General features: G+C 37.7%; 1 protein-coding gene across 2 annotated transcripts in view; it reads right to left on the bottom strand.

Annotated features, from left to right (window-relative positions):
* Positions 1-22,560, bottom strand: part of LOC124643716 (synaptotagmin-7) — a 649,264-nt gene extending 626,704 nt beyond the window's left edge. Inside the window, exon 1 of one of the 2 annotated variants that reach the window (XM_047182763.1) lies at positions 22,390-22,560. The gene's annotated coding sequence lies outside the window, so the exon portion shown is untranslated. The remainder of the gene's footprint in view (positions 1-22,389) is intronic. The other variant, XM_047182762.1, reaches the window with a different exon arrangement.
* Positions 22,561-22,888: the final 328 nt, after the last annotated feature.

Here is a 22,888-nt window from a genome sequence, read left to right as displayed (position 1 = left end):
TAGAAGCTTCGAACACATGGTAAGCTTTCGAGTCACGTCTTGTCTTCGAGGACACTGCTCCTAACTTCTAGCTATGTATAAATAGTTTATATAACAAGATAGATTAAGGGAAAAGGCTCTTCTTCACTACATAGTATAAAACAAAGTCGCTTTTTCTGTCCCTATATCCCTATGTCCCTTTGTACGGTAGACCGCACATCATTGATAACTGGCATGCACCTTAACTCTATAAAACTGTTACCACTGACCTGAAGTTGACTGTACGCTTAAATCTTAAAATCCACGCAACCGATTTTCATACGTTTTTTGAACAGATAGAATGATTAAAGAGGAAGGTTTATACATATAATAACATACATTATATAGTGGGGAAATACTGTTATGAGGTGCGAAGCCGCAGCGGGTCGCTAGTTCAGTATAAAAAAGTGTGGAATATTATATAATGTGTTAAAGTACGCGCACGCTAAAAACTTTTAGTCGGCCGATGGTTTGTTTGGGCTCATAAATCAGTATGAAGAGGAATGGAAGTACACACGTACAGTTATCGGCACGAATCTTGAGCTCTGACCTACATCTGCGCAGAAGTAATTTTTTGGTTCCCTTTTGTGGTATGAAGTGAGGCGCGGGAGCGGGCTAAAGCGGTGATTGGCCCGCAGTACATCGCGTTATAGCCGTCACTCGGGATTGTTTCTTTGCTAATAAATCACTTCTGCGCTGATGTAGGTCAGAGCTCAAGATTCGTGCCGATAACTATAACAACGATTACGTATTTTTCCGTACCGGAAAAATGTCAGACTGATTAAAAAGTTTGATTGATTTCACGATTTTCGAGTGTTTAGTCTTCGGTGTGCGCGTAGGCTTAATCAAAATAATTATAAGGTGACCCAAATTCTGACCGTATCATTAGCTTCTTTGATAGATTTTTCAGCATAAATAAGTATGAATTTTCGCCTCAATTATAATAATTATAAGATGACCTACATTCTCACCGTGTCAATCGACTTTTGTTGTCAATATCTATTTATATTGTAAGGAAATTACAGTAGGTATAATACATTGAGCAAGCGTGGTGATTAAAGCTCAATCCTTCTCCATGTGAGAGGAGGCCGCAGCCCAGCAGTGGGACGATACAAAGGCTGATGATAAATTCGGATTTAATAGCATCTCAAGAGAACCTAACGCAACCGGGTAAAAATAACATGATATAAGTATGGGACGTAACCTGTGTCGATACTCTTGCGCCATCACACCTTCCAAGTTCTGCGTGCTGTGCTGCTGCTGCCGCTGCGGCTGCGGAGAACCTCAAGCGGCGGAAATATAGTGGCCTTGTCGGAAACTATATTTTCGAACCGTTTGGGGTTGAAACCCTCGGGTCGTGGGGTCCGAATGCCCACATTTTATTTAAAAATCTCTCTAGGCGGCTGGTTGACGCTTCTCGTTACCAGAAGGCTGGCTATTACCTCGGACAAAGAATCAGTATGGCGATCCAACGAGGTAATGCTGCCAGCCTCTTGGGCACGCTCCCAGTTGACAGCGATGGGGACGAATTTTTGACGCTTTTTAGTTGTTTGTTTTACTAGGATAGTTTTTGATTTTTATTGTAAATATGTATTGTAAATACCTATGTAAATAAACAGTTTTCCTTGATATAAGTTATATTGCGGTAAGGTTTTAATCAAAATTCATTTATTATTTTTAGTACGAAAAAGTATCAAATGACAGCTGTTTCCAGCGGTCTCAACCACATCCTGAGCCAATATATGACGCTTTGCAGAGACGGATAAAAAGTAGCATATGTGTTTTATTGATTTTCAAGCAATATTTCTGGTAATTGTCACCAATATTGGTCCAGCCGTTAGACCGTGAAAAGGCACCAAACATACTCGTGTCATTAGTAGGATAGGACCAAGGTGGTTCTAAAATTATTATTGTTATGTATAAACGGATCTTGGTTATCTAAATAAATGATTTATTATTATTATTATAAACTATATTTCTGCCAAATATCTTCAATATTGTTCCCGCCATTTGAACGCCAGGAAGTGACAAAAATATGTGAGTATTTTTTTTATTAAAACACATGAATGACATTAAATGTATAAAGTGCCTCTAAACAGTGATAAAAATCTTAATAAAAGCAGTCAAGTATGAGTTAACCAAATCTACTATTATACATAATACTTAATGCGACAAATTATATGTACTAAAGCTACATCTTCAAGTTGCTACCGAAACTACGTGAAAATTCTGTCTCAGTATTAAAAGGAAATTGTAATAAAAAGTCCCGTCACGTCTTGCTGCCGTATGTTACAATTTTCGGGAAACGAAAATTGTCTCCAAGAAGGTGTCACCTGGTTTTATTCGAATTCAATTACTATTTTGTTGAAAGTTAAGCCTATTTATTTGACTCAGTTTCGCTCAAGGTTTTTGTGACTCAGAAAAGTTGAAGGTTCACTGCAAAATTGTTACCGGCTTATACACCGTGACTTTTTAGTCGTCTTACAACGGCAGCCCACTTCATGTATCCAATGACTAGTAAACGTTCAAATAAAAAAAAAATATTTATGAGATTTGAATAATTTAAAAATAAAAATTAATTCATTATTATGATGCATGACGTAAATTATAAGAACACCCTGTTGTGAGCGCTGCCCGAATCTTGTATCAATGGAGCGCGGCGCGTTGGGAAGGTACCTACTTTCTACTGTTTGATACGTAAACATTTTTTTTTCAGTATTTTTCTTTGCACCTATTATCAGTATTCTTAGTTAAGTAAGGCTAGATTGTTTGGGCTCATAAATCAGAATGGATATGTATGGTAGTGTGCACATTATAACGATCAAGTTTTCGTCCGTTAGCAGACCGACTAAAAGTTTAATCTGATTCACGATTCTGCGGGATTGTTCGCGCGAGTTACCGCGGCCCTGGTACATAAAATGCCTACGACGAAACACGACGGTTTATAGTCAGTAAGAGTCTGACACTCCCTCACCGCTGCTAACCCGCAGCGGGCGGGGTCATTTGATGATTTTTGACGTTAAAAAAATAGCCATAGAGAGTTCTTTTATAATACGTCCTCGCATAGTAATTACAAGAGTTTCCGCTCTGGTGAAAATTACGGATGACATCAGACTGGCAATGGAGCACCGGCGCTTAACTGTGTTGGTATTACTGGATTTCAGTAGTGCTTTTAACTCAGTTGATTTTGACATCCTCCTAGGTATCCTCTCCTCTCTTAATATATCTCCGTCTGTAATTGCGTGGTTTAGTTCCTATCTTCGAGGTCGCTCGCAGTCGGTTCGCTCTGACGAGGGTTCCTCTGAGTGGTGTGATCTTGCTGCGGGTGTTCCTCAAGGCGGCGTTCTCTCTCCTCTACTTTTCTCCGTTTTTATTAACGCCATCACAAAGTCACTTACTTCACATTACCATCTCTATGCAGACGATTTGCAGCTTTATCAACATTGTAACCTTGAGGAGCTTCCTAGGACAATTGATGCCATCAATAATGATCTTGACAACATAAGTCAGTGGCCTAAGAGCTTTGGACTTTTAGTCAACCCTTCTAAATCTCAAGCTATCATTGTTGGTGGCAGATATTTTCTAAATAGGTTACAATCTCCTCCGCCGCTCTTGTACGATAATGTTACTATAACTTACTCTTCGCACGTCAAAAACCTGGGTGTGCTAATGGACAGTCTCTTGTCTTGGGGTAAACACATTGCGGAAGTAAGCAGGAGAGTATTTTGCACGTTTCAGTCTCTCAAACGGCACCAAAAGTTCCTGCCTTTTTCAACAAAAATTACTCTCGCTCAGTCGCTTCTTCTCCCACTTTTAGATTATGCTGATGTCTGTTTCCTTGATGCGACTGAGGAACTTCTAGATAAGCTCGAACGTCTGCAGAATCTGTGCATCCGCTTCATTTTCGGGCTCAGGAAGTATTCGAAGTCGGTTGAAGTGGTTGCCTATTCGGCGGCGTCGAGATGCTCACATTCTTTCTTTTCTCTTCTCTCTTCTCTACAATCCTCGCTCACCAAGATATCTTCGGGAACGTTTTGAGTTTCTTGTTCCGAGAGGCAAACCTTGTCGCACTTCCTCATCTCTCCTTCTTCGTGTCCCTACCCACACTACGAGCCGCTATGATGGATCGTTCACTGTTCGTGCTGTGAGACTGTGGAATTCCCTTACACATTCGATACGCGAAAGCCCATCGTTGGGTGCATTCAAGCGACGAGTAAAGGAATACTATTTATCGACATTAATGACATTTATATTCGTATGTATATATATATATATTATATGTATTATGTTTATGTATTGTGTAGTTTTACTACATATATATGTTTAGTATATTGTTATTTGATATTTTTGTTTAGTTTTCAATGTTTGTTGTGCACTTTTTAATCTACCCTACCACTATCAAATCTCTCCATGGCTTTAAGGTTGGCTGTAAGAGAACCCAATTCTGGGTTAAGCTCACCATTGTACATAAACTGTCTTTATTATTGTTTTATTATGTATTGTTAAGTGTGCAATAAAGAATAAAGAAGAGTTTTTCCCTTCGAACAAAACAAACGACAATCTTACCTACGAACATTACATAACCATCCCCCCAGTAGGTGTACTGAATTTAAAACAACGATAAGCTGAACCAGCAAGTAATACGTGCACTGGTTAACAGTAGAAGCAGTAGAAACAGTAGCACAGTTTAGCTGATTGCTGGCACGTACGGCAAGAGTAAACTCACACTGCGAACTTATAGTCGGCCGATAGTTTGTTTGGGGTGATAAATAAATGTGAAGATGAATGGTACTACGCACATTACAAAGATCTGGTATTTAGCCGGTATCAGACCGACTGAAAACTTTGATTGACGAATATGGCCAATTTTTTACTGTCAAAAATTGATCAGGATTGCTTTTTGATTAGAAATAAATCAATTGACACAAGTTTGTATGTAGTCGCTAGTTGTTCTTTAAGCATATCCCTAGTGTTTCTAAAGCGTTCCAAAGAAACCACTCCCCGCATCCAACTTTATTTACGCCCTAAGCTCGTATCATGAACTTTGTGTGAATCACTATTTCGTACGGCTATATGTAAAAGGGTACAATTCTATAACTCAAAACTACCACTTTGAGTACACCAGAAAAGGCAAGTATGCGTTTGTGTTCTTTTTGAAGCACTGATCCCGAAATAAACTAACGCACGTAGAAACAAACGACAGTCTGAAATCGCCCTTATATTGAAAGGTAGAATTGAAATAAAATGGCCGCTGTTACACAAGGATTTTTAAATTAAAAAGTCAGCTTTGTGGTCTGAACACCGAGGCCAGGTAAATATATTACTTACAGTGCTGTATGTTTTAGCATCCGACAAAAGTAAAATGTGTCACTATGGAACAGAGAGAAGAGGCAATGTTATGTAAATAATAATATCGGCTATGTCGTTCCTAATCACATTAAATCCTATCACATATACTTTATGGCTTATAAAAAAAATAACCTAATCCATTCTGTGGTTTAGCCACAGGAGTCATTTTACGCTTTCATAATTTACAACATCATGTGTAAAGCAGAAATAAAGTTATGAGTATTGAATATTTTGACCAGTTGACAGCTGTCAGTTTTCAAGGGAGAATTTCAGTTGTTTGTAATCACTGACTTTTATATGGTGTTCTAATACTCGCACAATTTTTTTCTATTTACTTTGTTTGAGAAATTCATCTTTTTATTTTTTACTCCACGCTAATCGACATATCGCTCACCTAGCAGTATAATGGCACATTTACAAAAAAAGCGAAATTGGGTTTTTACGGCCTAAGTGTTTAAAAGTGTATAATTTATAAAGTGGTAAAACGGCACGGCGTTAGTTGTTAAAACAATAAAATCTAAGATAAAATATAAAATGAAGTCATAACCTCGTTTCAAACGTTTGCAAAATCTTTGACCCTCATTTCTGTAAAATAAGAAAAAATTAGATGTGTCATTATACTGCTAGGTGAGCGATATATTAACCAGCATATTAACGTATTTAATTTAATGTGATTAGGTATAATGACTCCTGTGGCTAAACGACTAAATCGATTAGGTTATTTTTTTACAATTCGCCATAAAGAATATGTGATAGGATTTAATGTGATTAGGTATAACACACCCTATATAATTATTAAATCATGTACAACATAATACATTGCTTACTTATATTATAAACGCGTAAGTAACTCTTTCAGTCTATAGCGTTTTCGAACTTGAGAAAGGTCATAGACTGTAATTTTATCCAGATGCAGAAAGAGGTTCAATCGTGACGTGGATGGAATCCCCTCGGTCTCCACAAAATTTCAGTAAAACTGTGCGTAAACACTATTTTTGCTGTAAAGCTATCAATCGTCAAACTTCGGAGTTTTCGACATCAATAACAAATAGTTCGTACAGAAGCTAACATTAATTGATTGATAGAGAACTGTATACATACAAACATACATAAAATAGATATACGTACCTATTCCATACGTTATATTGAGTCATACTCAGGTACCTACGGTAAAAAGTGAGTAATGACCTTCAAATATCTTTAGCAGCAGTTACCTACGAGTTAAAAGCTGTAAAACTAGTCATACGAAATGATCGGTTTGCCCGAGTTACAGGGTTGAAGAAGTCAGATAGGCAGTCACTCCACACTGGTACTCAGCTGTATTCAGTGAGACTGGAAGCCAGTCCATACTTTATTGGGATAAAGCTATTTAGATGATAATGACTATTATTGATATACTATGATGATCTCTCTCCCTTGCATACCTTTTTTGACCTCCTACCAAATCGTGGATCCAACTCATTTATTCCCAAGTGCGTGTCACATTAAACCATCATACACAACCAAAGTTGTTAATAACAATTCAATTCCAAGTCAGAAACAGGTAACAAAAAGGCCCAAGTAAATGTTATACCACGATTAAACAACGTAAAAAATCTATTCCATTACGGCAGCAAAGAAAAATACCTTCACAAGCAAGTATTAATAAATTCCAGAATCTAAACCTTACACAAGTTTAAGAGGTACCCAAAAACATTAATCTTGAATAAAAATACTTCTTACAAGTGGGTAATATTTTTCAAGAAGGTAGCTTTCGGCAGGTAATGTGAGTAAATATATATCGTTGCTCTTAACCTAACGTTCTGAGTTATTTCGAACGAAAATAAGCTGGATTTAAATTGAATTCTTGTGGCTTTTCTATTGCTTTTGAGCTAGGCGAGTTAAGGGAAATGCTTTTTAAAAAGGAAAAGAACAAACAGTTTGAATATTCTATAAACAATGGCGTCCTAGCTAGTCAGCCATGGCAGCTGTTCTCATATAAGGAGATCAGCCAGCTGCGCAGGACATGTTATAGTGCACAAGCATTTGCTTGGACACTGGTGCACTCACTATTCCTTCACTCTCATAGCGCGATGGGACGGCAATTCGACACGACCGAAGAGAGATCAGAAGCAGGACCGACATTAACGTGCTCTGCGATGCACGGTATAGACTATAGATAGATAGGTTAAGATGATAGTGGGTCCCGGCCGTCATTTGAGCATCTTTGGTAGTCGTTGCGGGTCATCATCATCCTCCGAGCCTTTTTCCCAATCATGTTGGGGTCGGCTTCCAGTCTAACCGGATTCAGCTGAGTACCAGTGCTTTACAAGAAGCGACTGCCTATCTGACGGGTAGTCAGAAAAAAGTCTGACAATCCGTCTTACTCACGGCTACGAGGTAACCGAAGTAGCTATATTGTTAAGGTCAGTTCCTGCCTAGGTCGGAACCAAGTTTTGCCACCAGTTAAGCCTCTTCATTTTGATACATTTTCGAAAAAAAAAACTGCCCATTACATTATTTCCTAAGATTTTTAACATATTTTACATTCTTTCAATTCATCTTTTGTAAATGTGTCCTTCACCTTTTCAATCGTAAAAGATCTTTATTGCTTATTACTTTTATTTTCTTTGTTCTTGCTCAAAAACTGTGTAAAAGGAAACATTTTTGATTTACACTTCAGTGCAAATTATTCGGGTCAGTTACCAAACCAAAGCTTGAAACAATTTTAAATATCGTTTTGAGTATTTTTTGTTACTTTTTGGTGCCAAAGATGAGAAACAAAGACAGACAAGTTTTAAAGATTCTTCAAGCAAGATACACAAATACATAGACGTATATGAAACAAAAGTGAGCCCTCTTGAGTTCAAGGCCCAATTTCCGGCTGTTTACCATAAATAAAAACTTCCAATTCTCAAACTAAAGATTTTATTCAGGACTTTTGTGTCACATCATCATCTCCATAGCTTTTTGCCAACTATGTTGGGGTCGGCTTCCAGTCTAACTGGATGCGACTGAGTACCAGTGTTTAACAAGGAGCGACTGCCTATCTGACCCGGGCAACAAAATACTCCTTGGTAAGACTGGTTGTCAGACTTACTGGCTTCTAACTACCCGTTTGTCTTCTATTTCCATTCTGATACAGCCACATCAAAAACAAAAATTTAAGTCGCTAACTAAACTACTTGACGATGTCAGGATCAAAACCAATGACTCAAATTCTCAGCTTTTCCAAGTAATTGGAGTCGTACTAGATAAATGGAAGTCACTCTATGCGAAATAATTGCATTTAACCACCTCTAGTTGCGTTAAAAGCCTACACCGAGTACCTGAAAGGCTGTACTTTCAGAGAACACACTGCAAACTTTTAGTCGGCCGATAGTTTGGGCTCATAAATCAGTATGAAGATGGATGGTAGTACGCACATTACAACGATCAGGTATTTAAGGTATTTATCAGGTTTTTATTAAAAAAAAGTATACATATTTAAAATATTTACAAACTTAAACTACTTTACTAAATATTTACAAAAATAAAAAAGAGGAAAGATTAAAATGATGTATCAAAATATTCATCCGCATCGCTGTCAGCTGGGATCGTGCCTAAAAGGCTGGCTGCATTGCCACGCTGGATGGCAAAGCATATTCTTTGACCGAAGTATAGGCCAGCCTTTTGGTTACGAGTGGACTGACTGTAAACTTTAGTTGGTTTCTTTAAAAACAAATTTTGCACACTGCAGACTAAACAAGTGGAAAAAAACAACTAAGAAAATTGTGATTCTTATCAAAGTTTTCAGTCGGTTTGATGTGCGTACTATCGGCCGACAAACAAACTATCGGCCGACTAAAAGTTTGCAGTGTGCGGATACACTGAATTCACTAAAAGCCTCTTATTGTTATCAGAAAAAAAAAACAGGAAGGTCGATAGACACTTGGAAACATTTATATTAACTACTTTGCCTTTTCTCAAGTGTATTGAGGTCGATTCTCAATGTAATCGGATAGTACTGACTTCCAGTTTTTATATGTACCTAGTGAATGCCTGTCTGACTTCCTCAATCCAGCTACTGTATAACACGATATCATCGGTAAAACTGTTGTTTAACTGCCTCGTTGGTCTAGCTGTCGCAAGTGCGGCTGCTAAGCACGAGGTCTCGGGTTCGATTCCCGAGTCGGGCCGAAATCGCCTTGTGGGTTTTAGAAGACTTTCACAAAGCAGCCCGGAGCCTGGAAGCTGGTGATTGATACACCCGTGCATCGGAGAGCACGTAAATGTCGGTCCTGCGCCTGATCTCTCTCCGGTCGTGTCGGATTACCGTCCCATCGGGCTATGAGAGGATGTAAGGAATAGTGAGTGCACCTGTGTCTGCGCAAATGCTCGTGCACTATAATATGTCCTGCGTAGTTGGCTAATCTCCTTACATGAGAACAGCCGCCGTAGCCGATAATCGGCTAGGAGGACATTATTAAAACTGTTGTCAGAACTTCTCTTATGTGATCTAATAAAGACAGACATCAAATAATTGAATGAATTATCTATATACATATATATATAAAAAATCGTGTTAGTTACACTTTTACAACTCAAGAATGGCTGAACAATTCAAACTGAAAATTACAGGGGAGGTAGCTTAGACCCGGGAGAAGAGAATCAAAATCAAAATCAAAAGTCATTTATTCAAAGTAGGCTAAAAATCAGCACTTTTCGAACGTCAATACAAAAGACAGCCCCCAAAACGCCCGCCCTTCACCACTTCCCATGTGTTTTTGCTGGGAAGAAGAAGTGGTGGAACAAACTCCCCAGCAACACAATTCTGTCTGTATGGTTTGAAGAACCGTATACAAATATTTAAATATCACTATACAACATTGTGTACATAAATTTGTATATAAAATCAATTCAAATAGTTAATCATGTTGGCTAGTACACACCTTACCCATACCTATTACTCAAGCAGTTACAAAATAAATCTATTAAAAAAAGAGTGAAAAATATAAAAAAAATATAAAGCCTCCATTCAGTGAAGATAGATATAGTTTAGGGTGCACCCACCGACATGTCAAAGAGTTTTTATGAAAAAATAAAATAACAACATAAGCAATGAAAACGGTGAACTAGGACTACCGTTCAAACCAAAATCATATACATTAGGTATATTACGGGTGTACAAATATGTAGTCAGCAAGACGACCTGGTACCACAAGCAGCACCCGTTCACGAGCATAACGCGAGGATCAGCCATCGCCCCCCTCGCACATTTTTGAGGGAGGGAGGCAACCCGACCACCGACGCTACCGCAAGCAATACCGTCAAAGGGAGCATGACGACTTGCAGCTACACTACAAGAAAACAGTTAATACTAATAGATTCGCAGTCGCTAGTAGACCATTTACAAAATTAAGGAACAACTCATCGTAAAAACAGAACGATGATGGTAATTAGTCAGTATACATAAAATAAAAAAATGTCACGTATAAAATAATATAAATCACATCAACTCATAATGATAACTTTTGAAGCTGTCCAGTGTTTAACATGAGGACCAACTATTTTTATCTTTTATGTAGTCATTAACTGTATAATAAGCTTTCTTCGACAGGATAGATTTGATCTGCACTTTAAATTTATCAAAAGGCAATTCTAAAAACGACTGAGGAAGTTTATTATAAAATCGAATACCAAGCCCCATAAATGTTCCATGTACCTTGTGAAGCCTGTGAATGGGTACGCACAGTTTATGCTTGTTCCTAGTGTTGATACTGTGGACATCACTTTTCTTGGTGTAGTGATGAATATTCTGCCTAATGTATAATATGTTAGCAAGGATGAATTGCGATGCCACAGTAAGGATACCTATTTCTAGAAGGACATTGTAGGAAGGAAGGGTATTTATTGTCACCATCCGGGACGCGGGTGAAACCGCGGGCGGAAGCTAGTTAATTATAAATTCAGTGGTCACCCATCCATTTACTAACCTCAACAAGTAAAGTAACCTTCACCTAATCGATCTAGTCAGCAGTTAATGAGCCAAAATTCCCTCATTTGGTATTTACCCTTAATGTAAATACCATTAATCTTTCAAAATCCCATACTCATACAGACGACCTGAAATTACATGTAATCGATTACATACATTTTCTTGCTAGTCATTCTGTATATCACATTGAGAACAAAATGACTAGCGGAGATGTCATAACGCAAAATCTCCTAAGAAAGTAGCGCGACAACATGCGGGTGCAAGGGGGACGAGGTACGTTACTAGCTCCGCCCTTACAACCCACCCATTATTTTCAAAATAATCCCCAATCAGTTAAGACCAATTTTTGACAGATTGGTTTTGATTTGACAAGGAACACAAACGTCTCGTTAGTTCTAGTACCTGATCACGCCTACCGTACGTTGCTTGATCTACAAGAAGGCGCCTGACCTACCTTCCTTATGGCATCTCCGCTATCTTTCTTTCCTCAATGGTATATCAGGTGTGCTGTCGCGGAAGAGAAATATATTTTCTGCTACGTCGTGTAGCGGCGTAGCATGACAGCTACGACGTAGCCGCGTAGGCTTTGTATTGTCATCATAGTGTTTTTATTTTTATTATTTTGTATTTGTACTCGTACGAAAGTAATGTTTGTTTTACACATATGTTACAAGAAAATTGTTTAATATTTTCCTTGTTTGTATTCTCTTTTGAAAAATCATTGTAATTTTTGGAAAAATGTCTTGCCAAGGTAAAATTGTTTTGATGTCATTATTGTTCCATTTTTTTTTATTAACACTATTATTTTTGCTGCTGCTACTCGTAGGGCCAAATTATTTTCAAAAGTAATCATCTTCTCATAGAGAGTTCCAAAGACATTATATAAAAAAAATAGTACATACAGTATTTCAAACACTCTGGTAAACCAAAAACCACTCAGTCAATGCTAACTGTCCGATTTTCGAAACTTCCCGAACTAATGTGTCCGAGTCCGGTTCGCCGACAAACCGGACACTCATGTCCGGTTTTGTCCGGCTTTCATTCACGTTTACACGGAATCCAGTCATACATCTCTGGAACTGGATTTTACAGTTTTGTTGAAACTCGTGGGTATGTTACAGCTGAAAGGATCGATCGATCATAAGGTTAAAATAAATGATCATTTATTTCAGGAAATTGTTCACATATCTCTATATATCTATTATTTATTTAAAAATAAATTCATATATCCCTTGGTCACGGCATCACATGTGAACATCTGGACCGATTAAGCTGAAAATTAGAGCAGAGGTAGCGTAGACCCGGTAGAAGGACATAGTTTTTGTCACCATCCGCTACCAGCCCAGCTACGGGAAGCAGTTATTGTGGAACGCGAGTGAAGCCGCGGGCGGAAGCTAGTACATATTGTATGAACATATAATACCACTTCAAGAAAATAAACAGACAAATAAAAAGCAACCAATTAATCTACGACATCGTTTAAAATTAAAACTTCAAAATAATCAGTCGTCGGCGCGAACTCCTTGCGATAGGACGCTAGCGAGGTCATTGAACTCAGCGCCCGCACAGTGTAAAAATGGAACCGAATATTGTGAAGTGCAGTCAATGTAATATTGTGATAAGTGAAGTTTTGTCCTTTATACAAAACAAAATTGATATCATGGATAATATTAGTCTTATACAAATATGTAAAAGTGCTTTTTCTGAAGAAGACGTTGAAGGTGCGAAAAAGCTATTATATCAAGCTATTCCCAATAGCAAACGTCTGATTAACAGGAAAAGCAAAGGCAAGATAGAAAGGGATTTGGCTGATATTATAGACTTATTTAAGCAAACAGACCCAGAACTAATACCAGTGTTTGTTGCTCGAGACTTGCAGAAGCTACCACCCATTACCTTTGACCATGTAGATGTGACGAACCTATTAAAAAACATCCTACTCCTGCAATCGGAAATAAAGTGCATTAAAGACAATTATGCCACTATATCATTGGTCGAAGAGCTTTATAGCAGAAAGCATGATTTGCATCAGCTCGAACACTCACCTATTGAAAGTTCGGAGAATAATGTTAACAGACAAAGAGGGGCTTACATACTTAATGAGAGTTCCTACATGGATTTGTGCGACAGCAAATATAACAAAACCGACAATGATTTGCAAAATACGGAGACCGTTAAAACGAAAACAACGTGTGAATCATTTAGCGATAGACCAATCACTGTTGCCCACAACGCAAGTGAGAAACGGGTTTCGCAAGTTGCGTCGTCTCACTCATCGCCGCATGCGCCCACTCACGCAGACACAGCAGGCGCATCCCTCTCCGTCACACACAAAGGGACGAGCGAGCAGGCCCCGGTTGCAACCGCGGTTCCGACACAAACACAGCTGACAAATCGTTGTGAAGTTAGTGAGGCCCTCACACATCTACAAGCACGGGTAAATAACTGTTCAAAATCCACTACTAATTTGCAAGATAGGGATTTATGTTTGGAACCTTGTGCAACGGATAAATCATGGGCGAATATTGTGAATGATGGAGAATGGAAAAAAGTAGAATACCGTAAAAACACTAAATCCTCAAACCGTTTTATTGGCATTCAGGGGAAGGGATCTACCATTCCAAACAATACGTTTAAGGCCGCAGACAGCAAAATTTATTTTTATATTTATAATGTTGACATGGCCGCCTCAATCAAAGATATAGCGGACTATGTATTGAGTAAGACGCAAGTAGTCATATCGCCTGAAAAAATTAACATGAAGAAATGTAAAGGATACGAGGCTTACAGATTTCTGATACCAAAAGCTAAATTGTCAATCTTTATGGATGAAAACTTGTGGCCAGAGGGTGTATCCTTCAGGGAATTTATTGTATTTAAAAAACTATTTAATGGATAAGTCAATAAAGTTAATAAGTTTCAATTGTAAAAACGTTGTGACGTCGGTTGACTGTGTTAGACGATTGTGTGCATTCGCGGACATCATAGCACTGCAAGAAACGTGGTTGATGCCCCATGACTTGGCATTTCTGGGAAATATACATAGTGACTTCGCTTTCTGTGGTAACTCAGCAATAGACACTTCGGCAGGTATATTTCGTGGCCGACCCTATGGTGGTGTCGCGATTATGTGGCGGAAAAGCTTGTTTACAAAGGTGAGCGTTGTGCAATGTACTAGTGCGCGAATCGCAGCAATTAAAGTAAGTCTGTGCGACAGGGACATGCTTGTATTTTCAGTGTATATGCCTACCAATTTGAGTGATAACCTTACAGAGTTTACTGACTGTTTAAGTGAAACTACAGCTATAATTGACAATTATAATATAGAAGCTGTAATTATGTTAGGTGACTATAACGCACATATTGGTGAGCTATTTCACACTGAATTAATTAAATTCTGCGAAGAACAAAAGTGGACTTGTGCAGATGTGGAGCGCCTGCCGTGCGACACTTACACCTTTTATAGTGATGCGCATTGCTGTAGGCGCTGGCTTGACCACTGTGTTATGACAGAGGCTGCGCGACAGACCCTCGTTAATGTTAAGGTGCTGGAAGATATATACTGTTCGGATCACCTGCCCTTAGAAGTAGAATGCAATTTGAAAATAATCAGACCTAATATAGTTCCACCTAAACCTGAAGTAAATAATATTGTTTGAGGGCAGCGTGATCCAGCGCAAATACAATTATACCAGGAAATGTCTAATGAGGGTTTGCGAGATATAGATTTTCCACCTGAGCTACATAGCTGTGCAAACAGTTATTGTAAAGATAAAAACCATAACATTGTTTTGGATACTATGTATAATAAAATAATAGGTATTCTTCAGCAGTCTGCGCGATCTAGTGCGACGGCTGGTAAGTCTAAGATGTATACAGTTTTACCTGGGTGGAATAAACATGTAAAAGCTGCATACAGGGAGGCTCGACTTGCTTTTCAAGTGTGGAAATTTTGTGGTAAGCCAGATGCGGGCAGTGAATTTGAAAATATGCGTAAGACACGCAGAGTTTTTAAAAGTAAATTGGAATGGTGTCGTAAAAATGAAAAACAAATTAAATGTAATATAATAGCTGAGAACCATAGAAGTAAGGACTTCGGAAACTTTTGGAAAAACACGAACAAACTGAATCCTAAGTCGAGCCTCCCTGTAAGTATTGGGGGTAAACATGAACCTTCGCACATTGCAAATATGTTTGTAAACCAATTTAAAGTGAACCCCGTAGCAAATCCGGCAGTTAATGTGAATGAAACAGGGGCAGACACTGACGTGAGCATGAAGTTGGGTGTGCAATTCTCGGCTAAAGATGTCACAAAGGTCATTAAAAGTATGGTTAGAGGTAAGTCCCCAGGACATGATCACCTCAGTGTCGAGCACCTAAGACATGCTGGAACACATTTGCCGAGAGTACTGGCTATGTTTTTTAACCTATGTATAAGCCACTCCTATTTGCCAAGCCCACTTATTAGAACTATAGTCGTACCTATTGTTAAAAATAAAACCGGTGATATTTCAGATCCCGCTAACTACAGGCCAATATCCCTCGCAACGGTTATTGCTAAGGTATTGGACAGTTTGCTGGATACATACATGGCACCAAGAATTAGTCTTCATGATGCACAGTTTGGTTTCAGGCCTAGACTATCAACAGAAAGTGCCATTATGTGTCTTAAGCGAACTGTCCGGTACTATACGGATAGAAGTACTGCTGTAAACGCGTGCTTTCTAGATCTCTCCAAGGCTTTTGACCTTGTGTCCTATGACCTTTTATGGGAGAAGATGAGAAATGAGAGTGAAGTGGAAACTGAAGTTACTTATCTGCTAAAGTTTTGGTATGAAAATCAAATAAATAATGTTAGATGGGCAGGGACACTCTCAGATGAATATAAATTGAAATGTGGAGTGAGGCAGGGCGGAATCACTTCCCCACGCCTATTTAACTTGTACATTAACAAGCTGATCGTTGAGCTCAGCAGCACTGGCCTCGGCTGTCATGTTGATGGTGTTGCAGTCAACAACATCAGCTATGCGGACGACATGGTCCTGCTGAGCCCTTCGATCAGTGCGTTAAGACGACTTTTGAAGATATGTGAGAGTTACACGGTGGCTCATGGGCTAAGGTACAATGTTAGTAAGAGTGAGTTTCTGGTTTTTAAAGTTGGCACCAAAAGTGACGTAAATGTGCCTCATGTTTTATTGGAAAATACCCCCCTAAAACGTGTTACAAAATTTAAGTACCTGGGCCACTGGGTCACCGATGACCTATGTGATGACCTGGATATAGAGAGGGAGCGCAGGGCGTTGTCTGTCCGTGGTAATATGTTGGCCCGCAGATTTGCACGGTGTTCTCATAACGTCAAAATGACCCTCTTTCGAGCCTACTGTCAGTCATTCTACACCTGCAGTCTGTGGGTTAAGTATACGCAGAGGGCATACAACGCTCTGCGTATCCAGTACAACAATGCATTCAGAATGCTTGTTGGGCTGCCGCGGTTCTGCAGCGCGTCGGGTATGTTTGCCGATGCGAGAGTCGATGATTTCTACGCAATTATACGTAAGCGTTGCGCCTCTCTAAGGCATAGAATACGCGGCAGCTCCCACAGCATACTCAGAGCATTGAGCGATCGGTGGGACTGTCCAATGTTAGGCCGATGGGTGAGACTGCACACACAAGTTGGAGTTGGATGAGTGTTTTTAAAAATATTTATGTGTAGTTGTTTTTGTTTCTGTATGTGTACCTACTAACAATAGTTTAATAAGTTTTAATGTATTTACTAACACTATGGACCACGGTCTGCAAATAAATGAGTAATAAATAAAATAAGCAACGTTTGGTATTTATATGAATGTCCTCTATCTTGTCATGACGAGTTCCTTCGTGTTTCGGAAGGCACGTTAAATTGGTAGGCTCCGGCTGTCATTTGAACAAAGATGTTCAAAGGCGTTGTAGGCAGTCGTGACGGGTAGTCAAAAGCCAGAAAACAACCAGTCTTATCAAGGGGTATTGGGTTGCCCAGGTAACTGGATTGAGGAGGTCAGATAGGGCAGTCGCTCCTTGCTCCGTGCTCCAAAACACTGGTACTCAACTGCATCCAGTTAGACTGGAAGCCGACCCCAACATAGTTGGGAAAAGGCTAGCTTGATAATGATGATACAAAAGTTGAATTTTTCTTGAAAAATTAAGTAAAAAGTTTTACTTTTCCTGAAAAAAAAACTCAAAAACACTATGATGAACGTTATGGTTTTTTCCTAAAATAGAATGTGACCTAGTTCACGTTTAATTCTGTTGGGTGTTTTTCAGCACTTTTATAAATGTAGCGCACTGAAATATTATATTACAAGTAGACTTTTTTAACCAGTTTTTACTCGTAAAACCAAAAAAAAAGAAAAATTAAAATTTTGGCTAAAGAAAAATGTCAGGTTTCGGCCCACCCAATCAACTTTTAAAACTGAATTCTCACGGACACAAAGTTCTTTACTGCAACAATTTACATATAAAATACTAGCTTCTTATAAAATATTTAATTGTTATCTAGAACTTTCCCAAAAAAAAATATCATGTTAATGAGTAATTATTGTGGTTATCGAGTTCAGGTTTTTCGTTTGAATAATTTGGAATAATTTGGTTTTGAGAAGTTCAATGCAAAAGTGGAAAACATAGAAAAGCTTCTGACATTAAACTACACAAAAAACTGTAAGAATTTTCACTGTACATGAAATATTTTTATTGAACCTAAGTTACTATGGATGTCTGACATTGTTATAATTTGAAAACGCAACATTTATGTATACAAGCTGTTGATTTGCATCCGTGCCATATTCAAGGAGGTAATTATGCTAATGATTCTCGACCCAAATCAATAAAAAAATTGGTACGTAATTTTTTTTCTTTAATTTTTTTTCGAAATTCCGTAAATGTCATCTAGCCTTATTTAAACTTGGCGCGTATGATAGTGGCGTTAAAACCGTGCTGCACCCTCACACAAACGCAAACACAAAGCATACGCAACGATCACTCATAAATTTCATTCATAAAATTGGATTACTTCGGAAATACCACGACATTACAATGACAAAAAAAGCAGTGCATATTAGTTATTTCCCATTTACTGTAATTCCAATCGATTATTTACGTATTGTATGTCCTCCTCCTGAACTATGGCACAAATGCAAATCAACACCTTGTATAGAGGTAAAGATATCAAAAATGTAATTCATCTATGATTTTTACTTACGTATATTACGGGGAGGAATGGTTTTTGTCCTTTTTTGTACCCAAAACTACTGAACCCAATTGAAAACTTATTACATTGCTTAGTGGAACAGTATTACTAGTTTCCACGGGATTCGTGTGGGAAATAGCTAGTTATAAATTATACAGATAATTTGTTCGGACGCATTAATCAGTAGGGAAATAAATGATAGTGCGCACATTACAACGATCAGTTATTCGGCCGGTATTACGATAGACTTCAAAATAATTCTTATGGTCTACTATAAAAAAAGTTAAACACACATTAGTCTTGTATTTAAGGAAAAAACATAAAAAATACTCAAACTAATGAACTCAAACTAAAAAACGTTTATTCGAATTAGGCTGATAAATCAGCACTTTTCGAACGTCAAAAACAAAAGACAGCCCCCAAAACGCCCGCCCTTCACAACTTCCTATGTGTTTTTGCTGGGAAGAAGAAGTGGTGGAACAAACTCCCCAGCAACACATGTCTGTCTATTAAATTGTCTGTACTGTGTCTGTTTAACTTATTTTTTGTAAGATCATTATTAAACATGTTTAAAGGTGTACTAGAAAATTATTTTACCCCCTTCTAAACTACCACAAGCAATAAAATAATATCATAATCTACCTCCTTATTAACAGATTCACGTTCACATAAACTTCCCTTTGTTTGTGTGACCCAAAATACGGGAGCAAATCCCGCATACCGAGCACCTATTTTGCATAATTTAACAACTGTACCATGTCATATTTTTGCACTTTTTGAGGCAAAAAAAAAATAATATTTACGGAAGGGTACCGGGTTGTTTGGTAATGTTTGTTTTAGAGTTTCGAACCATATAGTTATAAGAAAATAACGCTTACAGGATTGCTTGATTGTAACCCAGTCGGTTTAACACTGCAAAAGTATTTTGGTTTAACCTGAAAAAAATGCCTGAATAGCTTGTTAATATCAGTATGTATTAGACCAGTTAGAAAACTATTTCACCGGAAAACAGGCCTTTTATCGAGGAAGATTTATTTGCTTGCGAAAAGTAGTTGCCACTAGTTGCGAGTGAAACCGCGGGAAATAGTTAGTATATAATATATCATTAATATTAATACAAAGACATAAATAATTCTACTAATTATAATCAGAAATCTGTTAAACAAAAAAACTATATATCTATGTAATAAATTCTCTTGCACAAGCATAACACCCCTATAAAAATAATAAAAAAGAGTGATCTAAAAGAAAAACAAATAATATTTTCCTCAATGGAAAACAACGTAGCGATATGAAATATTTAATTTCTAATTCCTTACGGTACGGAGCCAATATCGTCAAAATATTTGAAATAGCTTTGTTGAAGCTATGCACTGTGGAAAATATTATTACATGAAATAAAATTGTAAACATACAACATTGGTAACTGGCAATTTTTTTCTCTTGCACGTACGTTCTGAAAGAATGATTAATAGCACTAATTTATAGGAATACTTTTTATATTAACTATTTTTGTTATTTACAAAGGGAGCATCCGAATAAAAAGTGGTATGTAAGTCTAGCACAATTTTTTTGAAATGTTATCAAAATTGGTATATTTTGATAGAACATTCCTGAAAAAGCTTTGTTTGATGATTATTATAATAGAAAGAATCGTAAAGAAAGACATGAAAATCTGAGAACTCGAAGAGGAAGATGTCCTGGATAGAGCGAAGTGGAAGAAGAAGATTAAACCCAGTACTAAATCCAGATCTTTTTTAAAAACCACATTTTTTAATTCATAAATTGGCAATAATTTTTAAACAATATTAAGTTTAATCAGTACGTCCACTTCTCATTATATAACACGTATTTTCTCCAGCCATAGTGGCGCGATAACACAACGTTACATCACAGGCAACTGATAAACATAGTTATCCAACTAATGAGGTTTAAGCTCGTAATAATTGATTTACTACGGATAATACTGTTGTGCAATACTCTGGTGCATTCGATATGGGTCAGAAAAATCTTTAAGCACGACGTTATTATGTGACGTCTGTTTTTCTCCCTAAGGGCTGCGGGATTGTTCGAGAGAGTTACCGCGGCCCTGGTACATAAAAGGCCTACGACGGAGCATGACGGGTTTTAGTCAGTAAGAGTCTGACACTCCCTCACGCTGCTAACTCACAGGAGTCAGTTGATGCATTTCCCATAAAAAAGGGTATAATATAGGAGAATCTGTGTATTAATTATCTCAGTCTCAACCTTTTCACAAACTAGGTATGTTTTGGTCGGCTTCCAGCTACAAAAGGAAGCATAATCTGCGTGGCTTGCGTAGACTTTCAGTCTAACCAGCTGCGTCTGGGTGCCAGTGTTTTACGAGGAGCAACTGCCTATCCAACCTCCTTAATCCAGTTAACTGTTGGTAAGACTGGTTGTCAGCCATTTTGGCTACCAGCAACGACTGCCTAAGATGTTCAAATGACAGTTTATCGTGCCTTCCGAAACACGGAGTCTTAACCAGATGCAGCTAAGTAGGTATTGTTCCACATAACTTTGTAATTCTGAAGTTGACACCTCACGCATGTGCAGTAGTGATTTATTTATATTTTTAAGTCAAAAGCGCAAGGAGTCAAGTTAACTTCAGAATTGCAAACTTATGTGACGCAAATATACCAATGTTTTACATGAAGCGACTGCCTGTCTGACCTTCTGAACTTCTTACTTTTAAATCAGTTATTTGAGTTTATTACAGACCATTACAGACAGACAGACGGACAGACGCCACCAAGGACTTTGTTTTGTAATACAATGGTTTAGTACTGCATATGAAACATCTTATCTCTTTATTTCATTCATGGGATTAAAGGAAATCTTGGCAAGGGATTTGGCAAAATATCTGCAAATTTGATGTATGTACATAATAATAACGAGAGGTAAGTGACACACTCATCACAAAATGTGAGAAAGTATGTAAAGACCTAAAAGTACTGGCTTTTATGCTAGGTTTAAACCATCATCACTTTAAAAGTTAAGGATCTGTGCCCAGCACTAAATCAAAATTAAAATAGCTTTATTCACAGACTACATTGGCACATAGATTATGCTTGCCCAAGCAACTGGATTGAAGAGGTCAGATAGGCAGTCGCTTCTTGTAAAACAATGGTACACAGCTCCAACCAGTTAGACTGGAAGCCGACCCCAACATAGTTGGGAAAAGGAGAGGCAGATGACGATGATGAATATGGCCGTATCTCATGGCCTTTTTACAAAGAGAAGAGCCCCGTAACATTATATAGGATAGAGACAAGCTTTTCATAGAGTAAGCATATCAACCGACATGTAAAGTCATTATGGTGACTAATATAATACATACCTACCCAAACCATGCCTATTTAATACCTATATGAAATAATGCTATTGATCAAACAGTATCTAACTTTAACGATAAGCGAATGTATCATGATTTTAGTCATAATTTTGTATATGCATTTTATTGTCTAACTAGCTTCCACCAGCGGTTTCACCCGCGTTCCCTATGAACTTCTTCATATACAGTAGCCTATAGTCTTCCTCGATAAATGGGCTATCTAAGAATGAAAGAATTTTTCAAATCTGACCAGTAGTTCCTGAGATATTAAAATAAGACCTTAATCTACGTATGGTGCTTCAAATTGCATATTGAAATCCATAATATATTACATTGGTTAAGTAATTTTCAGAACGTTTTTTGATTAATAAAATTGCTAACTTATAGCAAAATATTCGTGCGCATTATGTTAAAAATATTTTACACGAGAATAGATTTTTTTTCATACAAAACAAAAGAGTAACTACAACAATAAAATTCAAGCCACCTTACCTTTTATCAGCGCCCGAAAAAAACTCAAAAATCATCCATTTTCAAACACGGAAAACACACAATAAAACACACTGAAAACACGATATAACACAACACAATATACACTTCACAAATCACAGAAACTTTTCGAGTATGCCGGGGAAGTCGACACGGGGTCGACGTCTGATCGCGATGGAGACCAGAGGCCCACTGAACTTTGTAAAAAGGATATTGCGAAAAGCTGAGGAAAATTGGCGATTTTTTTTTCAAGAATTCCAATAAAGGATTTTTCATTTTACATTAATTATTATTGTAGTATTATAAGAATGACTGATGGATTATTTTTATGGGAAAATGTGTATTTTAAGTCGTGGCTTTTGTTTTTTTTTGATGGGAATTTTTTTAATGCGATAAGACTTGATATTGATTTTTTTTTTAAGATTTTGTGTTTTTTGTTATTTTGATAGAGTGCAGTCTTCCTTTGTCACATTACAGTAGAATGTAATAATGGTATATAGGT

Source organism: Helicoverpa zea, chromosome 28 (genome assembly GCF_022581195.2).
Source record: "Helicoverpa zea isolate HzStark_Cry1AcR chromosome 28, ilHelZeax1.1, whole genome shotgun sequence".
Taxonomy (NCBI): Eukaryota; Metazoa; Arthropoda; class Insecta; order Lepidoptera; family Noctuidae; genus Helicoverpa; species Helicoverpa zea.
The sequence above is the reverse complement of the archived record's forward strand: the minus strand, read 5'-3'. Positions and strand labels throughout refer to the sequence as shown.